The sequence below is a fragment of the Callionymus lyra genome, chromosome 19, assembly GCF_982586985.1.
Source record: "Callionymus lyra chromosome 19, fCalLyr1.hap1.1, whole genome shotgun sequence".
NCBI classification, from domain to species: domain Eukaryota; kingdom Metazoa; phylum Chordata; class Actinopteri; order Syngnathiformes; family Callionymidae; genus Callionymus; species Callionymus lyra.
Window position 1 is genome coordinate 15,974,120 of NC_141836.1, and position 15,248 is coordinate 15,989,367.

At 38.0% G+C, this 15,248-nt stretch overlaps 1 protein-coding gene across 4 annotated transcripts in view; it reads left to right on the forward strand.

The window, feature by feature from the left end:
• Window positions 1–742: 742 nt before the first annotated feature.
• LOC148059722 (uncharacterized) overlaps window positions 743–15,248 on the forward strand; it is a 45,501-nt gene continuing 30,995 nt past the window's right edge. For 3 of the 4 annotated variants that reach the window (XM_087780786.1, XM_087780787.1, XM_087780789.1), the window contains exon 1: window positions 744–1,092. The gene's annotated coding sequence lies outside the window, so the exon portion shown is untranslated. Of the gene's footprint in view, window positions 1,093–15,248 lie in introns of all 4 variants that reach the window. The other variant, XM_087780788.1, reaches the window with a different exon arrangement.

Sequence of the window (15,248 nt, forward strand, 5' to 3'; positions counted from 1 at the left end):
TTTAATTTCATACCTTTGTTTCCCTTATTTGGTCATTGGGAGAAAATGGGTGCACTTACATTCAGCAGATGTATCAACTATTACCACGACTTAAAATTTGATATAAGGGTAAATTCGTAATTTATTTGGATATAAATTGATATCAAATGTGACAGGGAGGTACATTACTCAGAATTAAAGCAGCTAGCGTGAAAAAGAAGAAGTTTAATAGACTAAGCCAAAAATCACAAACAGTTACAAACAATAATAAGTACATCACATCATTTTAAATATTTATATAGCTTTGATTATATAGTTAAGATGGAACAGATTAAGATGCAAATGAAAATATACTGAAATGGTCCAAATTCACAGAAAAAAATCCCCACAAAAATCCATAAACAACAAAATATTAAATCAGATTTGATTCCATAGACAAGAAAAAGAAAGACATTTTTTTTTGTCGAAATGCTATTATATTTTGCAAGGTGCACATTTTATGAAATTGGGGAAATTGCTCACATTCTTGTTAAAAATAACTGATATTTGAAAATACATTGAAAATGCATTAATTCACAACACTTTTTTAAACCAATTTTCGAAAGACATAACGTATATATTTTTATAAAGACCCATTAATAAAACTGATTTATTTGTATCGAGGTTGTATTGTTGTTAAGTTAGTCGTTTTAATTAAATACCATATCGACGTCAAAATGAACCGAACCGTTACATTGAAACATCCTACCGGAAGTCAGGCGCGCACTCCGGCGCGCTTGACGTCGCTCTGAGTCACATGGTGCTGATGGAGCCAGAGGAGCAGGCAGGCAGGAGTCGAGCCCCTCCGCACGCGCGTCACAGCATCAACGCAAATCCGATGCTGTCACTTCATCTCCGCGCACCGACACACGCACGACGGTGATCCCGCGACAAACCACCCCCCCTCCACACACACACACACACATCCCTCCCCTAACCCCCCGACATGCCGTGCGTCGCTGCGATGTCCGACAGGATGCGGCTGCGGGGAGGATGGTAGCGAGGATCAGGGCGCGCTGTCCCGGGAGAACTCATCCGTCAGACACCGGGATGCTTCTGTAACCTGGAGGACGAGTGAGTAAAAAATAAATCCTTTTCTCGCCACCCCCCCTTCGCCATCACTCAATCGGTCCCACCTGTCTGATCGATCAGGTGTTTTTTTATTTATATAACGGTGGTCGCTGCGAGCCTCCAACTTACAAGGTGGCGGATTTTCTAGTCAAGACATGGAGTTGCATGTTACATTTTTTATTTATTTTAATAATTGAATTATTGGTGACCCGTCTCCCTCGGTAACTTGCTTAACGGCCCTAGGGCGTGTGTCGCTTTGGACGAGAGGGAAAAAAAGAAGGGAATAATAAAACGCATGAAAATGAATGATGGCTCGAGTTGCATAACTAAGATAACACCTGTGTTGTGTAAAAAACGTGTGATTCCGTTTCTTCAATTGATATTGATGTGTGTGTGTGTGTGCGTGTGTGTGGCCGTGAGTTGAACTTGGGCGCACACATGAATGAAACGCACCTAGCATGCAGCAAGTGTATTACACAGAGAGTGTCTTATGTATTACAGCTCATTACACCCATTGTGTTGACTCAAGCAGGAGGGTCACCCCCCACCCCCCACACACACCCTCTATCCCCCCCCCTGAGGCCTGTTATCCAGACCCTTATTGCGAAAGGGATGCCCTGGATTACACTAGATATAGAATAAATACAATTTGTCCACCAGTGCACCACCATAAAGTGTAACTAACATCTCACAGCTCACATTTTCCATCCATCCATCTGGATGTTGGGGGAAAAAAAAAAAGGTGGGTGAGCTATAAAGAAAAAGAGTCGCGGCCCCTATGTGTAAAGAGACAGTTGAGTCAGACGGCCCCCACCGAGCCCGGACCATTCCTGCCTCTCGATGCACCCGAGGCGACAGGACTAGAACGCTTCTTGCTGCTTCCTTCGCCCTCCATTCATGCACTCTCTCTCTCTCTCTCTCGCCCTTCCCTCACTCGCCCGCCATGTGACGGAACTGTACAGGAGTCGCACACCTGACACGGCGACCAGGAGCGTTTTTCGGAATGTATGGAGGTTTTGTGCGTTGCCACGTGTGCGGCACACAGGTGTTGTGGTTCACAAGAGGTGTTACTTTTGTGTTTTGTCGTTTGTTGAGTAGACGGTGTCTTTGGGCCGTTGTACGATTTAAATATTTCTATTTGTGTCTGGGCCATTGATTAAAATGTCAACATTTATATATTAATTAAGTTTTTTTTTTAGCAAAGCATACACAGCTAAAGTTATTTGTTGTTTTTTTGTACTTTATTTTTTTTAAACCTGTAGCACTTTCAAATTTGTAGACCGAATGTAAAGTGCAATACAAATCAAATCAAATCCATTACTGTTTTTATTATAATAAATACATTAAAAATATATATATCTTATAAGAAAAATGGTAACATTCATTGTGTATTTTAGTAGTAAAGCAGTTCAGTGCACACACAAAATAAACTTTTGTTGGTGGTACAAAGAAAAAATGTCATGGTACAAAGTACCTATGACAATAAACGCTATGAATCTTGAATCTTGAAAATAAAGTGAATTTAATAAATAATGTTCTTAATTTTAATAAATTAATTAACAAAACATTGTTACGGTTCCGAAAATATTAACATCAAATATGTTATGCCGATTAATATTGGATTCTTTCAACAAGAGTTGAAAGAATTAGCTAATGCTAATGCTAATTAACTAAAAACAACTTGACTGTAAATCCTATATACATATAACTCTCTCAAATTAGTTTTCTGTCTCTCTAAAGACTCACTATTATAGTTACAAATACAATATAAGAATATCAGGACATTAAATTAACCAAAAAGAAGAAGAGAGTAAAGTTTAAGAAAGATGTGCTACTCGAAAAGCTAACGCCTCAACTAGCTAAGCTAAAGAAATGTTAACAAAAACAAGCTAATAAAAGTAAAATCTGATCTAAATGAGAGTCTTTGCTGTAGTTTTGCTCACGTAGGACCCACGTTTAAACACAACAAGGGACATTTGCTAATAAAAAACCTCTTGAGAATCTAAATCTCAGCATTACCTGCTTTCATGTTGGAGGTTGTGTTGACTTTCATCGAGCATCAAAGAGCCGTAAGATCCATGTTTGCAGCTTAATAAATAAAGTCTAAAAATATATATATACATCACACGCTTTACATTTGAAACCACCAGTGCTGCCGCAAGCTATCACGGCGAAATTCAAGTTAATTCAATTACACTAAATAGACGTTAAATAAGGTTGTGAGATGGAAAATTATTTTTGTCTCTTTCGATTTGTGTATGACTGCGAGCTCAGACTCCGGCAGCTTGACTCATATTCGACTTGAGGCTGCTGCTAGTAAACAGATAGATAATCCCCTGCTTGTGGTGTAGTAATTCCTTTTCAAACAAACAAGCAAGTTACACAGTTGACATTGGACGTGTGTGTCTGTGTGAGAAAGATTCTGCTTTAAGTATAAAAGTGTGTGTGTGGATAAATGAAGCGTGGACACAGGATGTGTGTGTGTGTGTGTGTGGAGTTGCTAAGGGATTCAGGGAGCCGTGATCGGCCGGTCAGACGTGTCCACCCCGCAGTTAGTACCATGCATCTTTGACCGGAGGAGATCACGGAGCAATAAACTGTTAGCGGCAAAAGGGAAATCCCCCTTCGGTGAAGGTAAGAGTGTTGAGAGGCTGATCCATCATTGACATGTTCTTGTGTTCTGTGCACGGCTCGGAAACCAGCGCCATATCTGGGTCGTTCTTCAAAACTGGTGCCTCTTGTTACTGTCTGTTTAATTTGCTCTGGAAATTGCATTTTAAAGGACCAATACTCTTAATGGAAGTGTTTTGAATTTTAGATGTCATTTTAAGTATACTTTTACACTTTACTGGTCATTTTGTCAAGAACATTAATGGTTTTTCCACAGAAAATGTTCACTTAAATTACCTTTAAATCAACCAAATTATAGCCTTTGTACTATATACAGTATTTACAAAAAGTTATATCTATCCTGCAGTTTTAATACCCATATAAAGCTTGACTAATACACTTGTACTTGTCACATTTATGACATGGCTTTAGGTTCCGAGTAGACACGTTTTCACATCATTTGTTTTACAGTTCATATTCTATTTTCGGAACTGACCCTACCACCCCGTGACATGTATAAATTGTCAATTTCTTAGGGCTGCTATGTTTGTGACATGTGTGTTGTCTTGGCCTTTGAAAGTGTGTGTTGTTTTGTCTAACAGCTCGTGACCCTGGTCTGTGTAATAATGATAATTACTTACTTATTATTTTTCATTGTAATATAAAGTGATTCAAATTAAATAAACAGCGAAAGAAATACATAAACAAATAATTAAATTATTTTTTATAACAATTAATATCAATTAAAAAAAAATAGATATAAATACAAAAAAATTCCAATATTAAAGCGAACATGCTAATGATTTATATAACAATTTTTCAACTTGTTGGTGATGGGAATATTCGTTTTTATTCTTCCATCTTCTTCAGGAAATTATGTTAAAAGTGCAAAAATGGGATAATTTGCCATCGGCGAGCCCCTTGTGGCGCACCATTGCGCTTTGTGACCCTGGTCTTGAAAAGCGCTCTACAAATATTACTTACTTACTTACATTGTACGAGGTTCCGTGAAAGTGTCCGGAATTGCTAGCTTAGCTCGTCAAAACAAATGCTATCTGCAGTCGATTTAAAGTACAATTTCAACCCCCATATTACCATTCATTTTTAAATAATTCCTTCGTTTAAGGGGAACATAATAGGTAGAAGATATGGTATAAAGTTTACGTCAAGACAATATACAGGCCCTTCCATCTCCAACAAACATCCGTCTGCATCTCTTTTCTCTGTTTATTCAACACTCGCTGAACCTCATGAATGGCTCGACTGTAAGGGTTGATTAGTATCTGTCAAGTCACTGCACACTAAATACATTTCAGGGCTGGGTATTGCAGCTGCCTGCCATTAGAGGAGGAGCGCTGTAATTCATAATTATTGATTTATGTCTCAGGCACATTACAGCATAATATCCATGTGCCGGCACATAACAGTATATAGGAGAGAATACACCATAAATAAATTAGTGGAGAGAAAAAGGCTTATAAGCTGTTAGCGTCTCTGCTCTGATAGCATCAGAAGAGACGGTATGAATATTGAATCTTTCTAAGCTCTTAAAGTTGTCCTTTTTACTGATAAAAAGATTTTCTAAGACGATAAGATCATTCTATTTTCACGCAGCTTAATTAAACCTTTCTAAAAATATCTTTAAAGTCCCACTAGGTTGTGGGTTTTCAGTGAAAATAAAAAACCTTATTAGGTACGATCCAGAATTGGTTAAATATTCAATCAGCTGATGACCTGTTTAGCTCATTGATGCTACTCTTATAATCCGATTTATTATTATGAGACAATTACGCTAAAGAGAGTTCAAGTAAAAGTTTCACAATGTCACCTTTTCTTAAAGAGCTCACTTTGAGAGGAAGGACTTTGTGAATCCACTGCAATGTCAACTTGACTTACTGTTGAATATAATGGTGTCTTCGACTACGTCAGGGGTGATATTTCAGTTTTCTTATTCAAAAGTTAGCACAGTCGCTACATACTAGCTTAACTATGTCATTGAAAGAGCCGATTTTATCTAAGTTTGACATGAGCCACAAATTAAAGTTATTTTGTTTCTTTTTTGCCACTAAGACTAATGTGTTGATGTGCAATATTTGCATTTACTGTAATTTATAACTGTAAAACATGCCTTAAAAAGTTTAATTGAATCTAAGCATCAACATACACACAACCACCTCTAGTGTGCACAAAAACACACAAAAGCACAAGTTCTAGGGTACAATAAATAACAGGTATTACTTTAATCCAGGCTTGTCCCTTCAGAAGATTTCAGGTGGTCCTCGTTCGAAACTCAATTGTTTAACAAGTGAATTTAAAATACTTTAATCCTAAAAAAAACATATTTTAAATGTTGCACAAGCTTTGTATAACAGTATCAAAGGGGAAACACCACAAAGTCAAGCTGATAAGTCTCAATGCATACCTTAACACTAAAAATCTTTTTTCTTCTCCGTTTGGTCGAAGGTATAGAGGCTTTTATTTGGAAGTTCTGAATGAGAGAACTCTTGGTCGCATGTTTTCACTCCATCGAATGTGGCCCTTTGTCAAAAAAAAGTTTGGACCCGTCTGCTTTAATCTGATGATGTGGCCAATATTCTGCATCAGAATAAGCCAAATATTGGCCTATTTAATTGTATCATCCCTGGACATTTTCCTCTGCATAAACAGTAATTAAAAAATTATATTTGAAACAACAGTAGATGTGTTGAAACCTTTTAGTTCATTTTTTTTTATAATGGACCTGATTCGAGAGAAATAATGACTGATGAATGACTTTTTTCCCCAAAAAAATACAACCCGGTTAGGAATTTTGTTCTTGTCTCTCGAATAATCAATAACTTACGATGGAGTATAAAGATGCAACAGAAACAGTTCTTACCTCAGAGCGATATCGGGCATTTTACATTTCTGTTTTAAAATTGAATTTATTGTTCAACAGGGACTTCCTAGCAATATTTATATTTCAAACAAAAGGGGGGGTTTGAAAGAGCAACATTTACACTTGACAGATACAAACCAATTAAAATAATTGTGTATCAAAATTTGACACATTGAGCGCAGCTCTGTTCTGTCTGAGCGAGTTCACCTTTGCAACAGTAGGTGTTCATTGATTCCTCTGACAGTCGTGCAGGTGTGAGCGGATCAGCCTTCTCTCAACACTGCTACAAGGGCGTTGGTGCATTAATGCTCGCTGTTGACTTCATTTATTCGTTTCAAAAAAATCGCCCCGTGCTCCTCGAAGACTTCCTCCGCTCCGAGGAGGCGACGGAACAGCTTGTCTGGAATGTTCTGAATGAGCGGTAGAGAGACTTTGGTGAGTCGGATCCTCTATTGATTCGTTTAGTAAGAGAATCCTGGCGCTTTGAAAGGTGCTGCTTAATAAGAGTGGAGCGTGGAAAGATAGATGCCGTCAGCTCAACTCCACTCTAGAGGCTGATGTTTAGGATCAGGAAAAACAAATACAAACATCAAAACAGAAGGAGTTTCCACAGTATTGGACATATGTTCTTATATGAATTATACTCTTAAACTGAATTACCTGATGTTAGTTGTGTCAGTCAGTACGTAGTTTGGCTTTAGTAAAAGGTTCTGAAGAAAAGGGGGAAACATAAATAGACAGATAGAGAGATAGAGAGACAGATGGATGGATAGATGGATGGATGGATAGATGGATGGATGGATGAATGGATAGATGGATGAATGGATAGATGGATGAATGGATAGATGGATGAATGGATAGATGGATGAATGGATGAATGGATGGATGGATGGATGGATGGATGGATGGATGGATGGATGGATGGATGGATGGATGGATGGATGGATGGATGGATGGATGGATGGATGGATGGATGGATGGATGGATGGATAGATGGAGACGGATGGATGGATGGATAGATAGAGACGGATGGATGGATGGATAGAGAGACAGATGGATGGATGGATAGATAGAGACGGATGGATGGATGGATAGAGAGACGGATGGATGGATGGATAGAGAGACGGATGGATAGATGGATAGAGAGACGGATGGATAGATGGATAGAGAGATGGATGGATGATGGATGGATAGAGAGACGGATGGATAGATGGATAGAGACGCATGGATGGATAGAGAGATAGAGAGACGGATGGATAGATGGATAGAGAGATGGATGGATAGATGGATAGAGACGGATGGATGGATAGAGAGATAGAGAGATGGATGGATAGATGGATAGAGACGGATGGATGGATAGAGAGATAGAGAGACGGATAGAGAGACGGATGGATAGATGGATAGAGACGGATGGATGGATAGAGAGACGGATGGATAGAGAGATAGAGAGACGGATGGACGGACGGATGGATGCATAATTAACACGCACATAAATTATAGCAGGATAAAAATAAATAAATAAAATAAAATAAGGCGAGATAACCACCTGAGCCAGCCATGACCCCGAACACCCAGGAGGCCCCCGGCGGCGCACAGAGGCAAGGACCAGTTAGGAGATGGTGGAGGAAGCGAAGAGAGGAGGCACCAGGCGCCGGGACAGAGGGGCCCGAGGGCCAACCGGCGAGGGACAGTCAGCGAACCAGTCAGATGACTTTGCATCAGGGTAGGCCCGTACCCCCAGAAGACCCCCACTGCCACCAGGCCATCACCCCAAAGCAACATGGATATAGCATTTAAATACAACACATTGTTGCAATCAATCCTCCAGTACTAAATTGATAAGTGTGTAGAAAGGCATCATGGGAGTTCACCGCTTGGTTGGCACCCTAAGTAAGGTGGGTGAGAATCAAAATATAGGTTCCCATGTGTGAAACACAGCAGGATGCAGTTGTGGCTCTTGAGGGTTGTTTTTTTTTTTGCATCGCTGCAGACACACCTGTCTTTGTGTAATGTCGAGCTCCTACTTCACACAGGAGTTATTTTAGGCTGCGGCAGATTGTGTTAAATGAGGAACTTAAGTGACACAACTCCGGGTTTGAGATTCGCTAGCGCCTGAAAACCTTGAGAACGTCTTTATTTAGTCCACGGGTCCCTCGACGCCGCCGCTGATTACGTGAAGACGTGGGATCGCACAACAAACCGTCGCCTTTAGCTGCGCAGCTTGTTTGAACAGAAACATTTCCCTCTAATCAAAACTCGTCGAATGAACTGAATTTTGATGGAAAACGCAGGTTTATATGAAACCTATCTGCATATTTATGATTTTATCGCAGCCGTTTCGAACGATCTTTACAGGATTCCTGCACTTGTTTAAATAGGATCAATACATATTACTTGTGTTTCGGTGTGTACGCACTTAATCCATCCAAACACCTGCCGTTCGTCCTCAGTTAAGATCAATAGCTTGCTCATCCTTTGCTTACACAATTAACCCGACAGTTGCTAGATCTCTTGAGCAATATCAACCTTATTTCAGCTTTGGTAGGTAATGGTAAAAAAAAAACTTTTATGGTAATATTCATACTTATAAGCAGATTCTGTTGCTGAAATTAAACATATATCCAAGGTTGAACAATTGTTCTGCATGTTTTGGTGTTAAGGTTAAAATGTATCCAATTGTGATCTTAAATAATCAAGGTAGTGTATCTTCTGAACCATAAGGCTCAATATCAATGAACGGTGTATGTAAGTAAGTAATTTTTATTTATATAGCACTTTTCCAGACCAGGGTCACAAAGCGCTTAAACAATCAAAACAATATTCAATAAAGTATATACTTTAAAGTGCAAGATAAAACTGATAACAAAACAGGAGTTCCAGAAAATCAAGGTAAAGCCTGAACAAATAAAAACGTCTTAAGATGTTTCTTGAAGGAGTCAGTAGATCCATCAAGCACAAAGAGAACCGTGTGCGTGGAACCATCAGTAGATTCTGATCCACAGACCTCAGAGCCCGAGCTGGGGTGTAAGGCTGGATCAGATCAGTGATGAAAGGAGGAGCTTGATCATGAATAGTTCTGAAAGTAAGAATCAAGATTTTAAAGTTGATCCTGAAAGAAACAGTGCTACTTATAGTCCGAAGAATACTTGGATTCTTATGGAAAATTACCGAGCTAGTGCGTTGAGTTTTATCAAATTAACTTAGAAATTAATCTTTTTTTTTACCGGTTAACTCAGATAAGCCATCAGGAAGAACACTAACCTTTGTTTACTTCATTTAAGACCCTCTGTTATTCATTCTAGTCTAGTGTTTAACCAGTTATGGACTTTGTTCTTGTCTCTTGGATAATCAATAACTTACGATGGAGCATAAAGATGCAACTGAAACAGTTATTATAAGGTTTTGTATTACTGTTATTTGTTGGGACTTTAAACCAAATCTTATCTCTGATGTTAATTCTTTAAGTTCACAGCTTTAAGTCACATTCCTATCCTGACAACTGGCATTTTTGGTCTTTTGCACAAGTAAAGTTCCAAGTTCCTTTTGTTAAAAGTGCCTCATTACAATTAGCCAAAACTTTATTTTCCTTTAAGTGTTGATAAGATCGTTTGACATGAGTTATCGAAATAAGTTGATGGGCACAAACAAACAAACAAAACATACTAGAAGGAATGTGAGGGAGAGAAAAAGGTAACCAATATCTAAAGAAAGTTCCAAGAGACAATAAATGCAGTACCGGTTAGAAGAATAATTGACATCCCAGAGCGTGTGTCGTAGAAGCCAATAAAAGGCATGTTTACTGTAATAATTGAAACCAGGATGCGCGAGTCTAATAAGCTTTCAGAGAGCGCACACATACACGGAAATAGGAAGTGACTTGACAAAATAAACAGAAAGCATCATTACTATTTCAACTGTTTTTAATTCAGCTACAGCATTGTCTGTGTTTTGGATTTGGTTGCACAAATGATTGAGTCAAAGAAAGTTTGATTATATGTTTAATTATTTCAACTTAAAAATACAGATAAAAAAACAACAAACAAATTTAATACAACCAGTTAATCATGAACAAAAGAACAAATGAAAACATGTTCTAGTGTTTATCACGACCATTTCATAAGTAGACAATGATCATCTGAGCGCAAGCCCAGACTTCTTAAGAAGCTTCATCCAGATCATCAGAGGAATTATCCACAGCTGCGGAAAGTGCAAATCCCCAGGTCAAGCTAGGTCAGAATAGGAAGTGGAAGCGCAAAGTAAAAGCAGACAGGAAGTGAACATGACTTGTTCAAATTGATAGAATAAAAGAGTAAATAATCACGTCATTCTTACCTATTTTTTTTTCAAACATTTGCTGTTTAATATGCGTAAAATGACAATAAAAGTAATATTATTGACATGAAATAATATCTAGTCATTTACAGAGCTTACACTATCTGGATCTGATCCCAAACATGGATAAATCCATTAACATTCTCATCCCACGTCTTGTTTTTTCGCCTCAGGTTATTTCTTCGTGGCTTTTTAAGCAGAGCACTTTAATGAATGCATTAATTTAGACGAAACCTTGTGAAAATCACACACGAGGGTTTAGGAGGAAAGTTTTCCCATCGAGGCAAATTAGTGGAATTACAAACTAACTGATGTTGTTTCCTTGTAGGACGCCTATTAATCGACATTATTGCTGTTTGAATCGCATTATATGGATGCTGCACTTGATTAGAAAATATCTCCAGGCTCTATCGAAACCTTGTACAAAATACTTTTTCTCAGTTACAAAACACAACAACAAGTTAAAATGTCTGCAGAGCATATTTTATATTATATTTTTCCCTGGTGGAATTATTAAGTACTAGAAATACCCTTTTTTCTTTTTTGAACCGTCTTTTCCGTGATGAGCCAGTTTTTTATTTATTTATCGTTTCTCGCAAAAAACCAACTCTCTTCGTTCAACGGAATCTTCAACTGTTAAATTAATTCTCACTGTTTAATCTGAGTGCACTGCTTTACAGTACACTGTAAGACAGTGTTCAAATTTTGACAGGGTGGTACTGTCTCAAATCAAAAACTGCTGCTACAAACTCACCGGAAATGACTCGACAGCTTCTTCTTCTACTACTTTTTAACCCTGTTGAAACCTTATCACAGACACTTGACAGCGTTTTTCTTCAATTGAAATTGAAACAAGTTATTGTTGTTACTTGCAATCCTTTAAACGGAAAACTACTAGTAGTACTTTTAGCTCTAATAATAACTTTAGTATAAACTATCACAAGACATACAATTTCATTCACCAATCGCTAAATCATGTGTATCAGAACGTCAACTCAAAATATTTTTTTTTTTATAATATCCTTCTCAACATTTTTAGAGAGAATTGCAATAAAAACTAAAAATATATTGAAGTAAAACAACTTGTACTTTTACACATCCGCTTTCATTGAATTCCATTCCATCTTGCAGCAAATTTAGGGCCTAACTTTGATACTATAATCTCTGTGGAGTTTGACATGAACATGTATTGAGGTGTTTTTCAAGTACTTTAAATTATTATTATTATTTTTACACAACTTTATATTTAAGCATCTTTTGACGTGACACTGTCACAATAGAATTCATGTCCACAGATCTGTTAAAGAATAACAGTAAAGATGCAGGAGGTAAATTGAGAGCAGCAGTAACAGAGTGAGGGAAGTGAAGAATAGAGTGTGGACGTCATGGATGACGTTGAAAAGACTGGCTCGGAAACAGTTGGATGAAGAGCGCATCCTCCAAAAATAATTACCACAAACAACCGCTGTTTTTTCTTCTCGGAAGCACCGACTTCTGTCTCTGAGATTTTTTTGATTAATCATCTTCCGTGTAGCAGCGGCAGCCGCGAGATTTTGAGCAAATCAAATGAGTCATCTGTGACTTCCCTACGGTGTCGGGGGTTTTGAGTGGTGTAATAGATGAGCAGGCGTCGTAACTTGACAGCAGTGGTGCCGGAGTGGAGGTGTAAGGTAGGTGGCCTTGGGCAGAGAGTGTGAAAGAGAAAAAGCAGCATGACTCACACAGAGAGACAAGCCTGGATAGCGTTGAGCTGCGTCCCACAAATCTCATCTCCTCTCGTTCTATTGTTGAAAGGGAAGGCGGCTCATGAGTATGTATGTGGGTTAACATTTTGGAATAATGGCTGCCATTGTTGACCAGGTTTTAAAGGGTGAATCAAAGGTTCTGCCTGAATATTATTGATAAGAATAGAGCCTGTAAAGCCCTTTTTTTAGGCTGGAAAACAGATAAACTTAAATGATTTCTCATTTCAGAGTCAAATTACACATAGCTTGGACTGGGTATCGAACCTTTTTTTTTTTTCGTGGCAACGACAAAAATGCTTCTATAGCAGCCCGTATGGAAGCGGGTTTGTCTTCGGTGCCAATTTCAGAACCCAAGGATGTTTTTCCTGAAGAAAAACTCAAAAGTAACAAAGGCAGTGGACCTTGATCAATTTGTCATGTTCATCTGCACTGGAAATTAGTTATTTCTTCTGTAAGAAAATAACAGCTTGGAGTGGAAATTTGAAAGAAAAAGAAGAAAAGATGAAAGATTGATCAAATAAAAACAAGTTGTGTACTCTGTAATATCATTTTCCTTTGGTTAGAAATTAATATTATATAATTGGTATCGAATAAAAAAAAGGATTGTTCAGCAACCGGGACCAAAATGAAAGTTTCATTAACAGAAAACAAGGGCTGATTCATGAAAATAGGACCATTTCCAGTTTGTTTTCATTTAAAAATGATCTAAAAGAAGCCATCTTAAAGATGTTACACACCCATTTATTGTGAAAGAGGTGCTGCCATTATTGTTCATTTTCTGGTAAAACATTCGCCTCAAAATGACTTTCCCTATTAATCATATACAATTGTGAATTTGACTGCTTAGGACCTTGGCTCTTGCAAGGATTTGAGTGAGTCGTCTGCCACCTGTTATGTTAAACAATGATATATATATAAAAAGAAAGAATCCATATAATATACAATAATGGGTATTATTTAAATTATTTATTTATTTTGGATAAAATATTAATTTTTAATTAATATTTAAGTTATGTTGGACTTAATGAACTTTGGTAAAAATGATTATAAGTGTTGCTTTATATTTAACAATAAAATGAAACATGGATTATGAGATTAAAAAACTTTAAATTAATGGTTTTAAATACACTTTAGACACATTGGTAACATGTTTAGCTTATGAAACTACCAAACGACTATCTTGTGTTTGTATGTGAAACTGTTATTTAAGACAATTCGAGGTGAATTTCAGGTCGTTTACAGAACCAAAGAAAAAAGATGGCAGGGAGTGTTTCCTGTGTCAGAGTGGGAGTGCGCTTATGAACATAACAAAAAGAAAATGACAACTGAACAACCAAGAATATTTCCCGTACTGCAGTTTACTCTCTAGATTTGTGTTTCAGGTTTTTTTAATTTGACTCTGCATAACAATTAGGGCGTGTCCTGTTTTGTAGTTCCCACATAGCCTCAGGGGTTCTGCACTGGTTTCCTTTAGAGTTTGCAGAAGCTGCACGCTGAAATACTGTTGGATGTAGAGGGCGAGATTGAAAGCATGTGAGTGCGGAGTATGACTCATCCGACGCCGTGGAAGGAACGTGTTAATGAAGCTGCAGTGTAAACTCATAACCAGTCTAAACCGACTTCCTTCATGTTGGGATACGATCTCGCTTCGATTCCGATCAGCTTTGCGTGATAACCGGCGTAAAGAAACCCGACAGACTCAATCAAAAAGAGGCTGGAGTGGATAAATATGATGACATAGAAATGAACTTCAAAGAGATTAAAATGAAAGGGTGGATGAACGTGTGGGATCTGTCTCTTTTTTCTTTTTAAAAAAAGAGCCGTGGTGTTGTACATGCTCGAAAGAAAGTGCCGATACGTGTAACTGCTCCATTTGGTGGTCCCTGGGGAAATATAGGAGGCGGCAAAGGAGAGATGAGTTTGCACCGACATACTTTAGCAAAGTCTAACCTCTATGTGCAGATTGTTTTTCTTGTTTCAACAGATTATACTTTAAATATACATTTATAGATAGTATTCAAGAAGCACCTTACCTTGGCACCTGGGTGCCTAATAAGGCCGACAATCATTGTATGAGGCCCACGAGAGTCGTTACCAATGACGTCTGTCTTAAAATAGGGGTTTATATTAATTGATTTATTAGTTTATTAGATGCATGCCAACATTCTGAGCAAATACCCTTTAAGTTTTAAGGCCTGGAAACTAGTTCACGTCCTTTCAGCGGTTTGAGTCTCAGCTGGTCACTGCGACGTCTCCTGGACACAAATCAAGTCGCCAGGGAGTTGCAGGGAATTCCATCATGTTCAATGATTTCAGAGACTAGTTGGAGAAGTTTCAAGTCTCTAGTCTCGGAAAAGTCTTTATTCAGTTGTGGTGCGAATGGTTGTCACCTTGTGAGAGCGCAACAATCTTTTTAGTCTCCGAGTTGAGGCATACAAACCCTTATGGAAACTTCCAACAGCTTGAAAAAGGGATAAAACAAGCCTCTAAACAAGCTTCTAATAATAAAAATGCTAACTGATATCCTGTTTAAAAGCTATTTCCCTGTTGGAGACTTTGATATAATACTTGAACAATGTTTAAAAGAACATTTG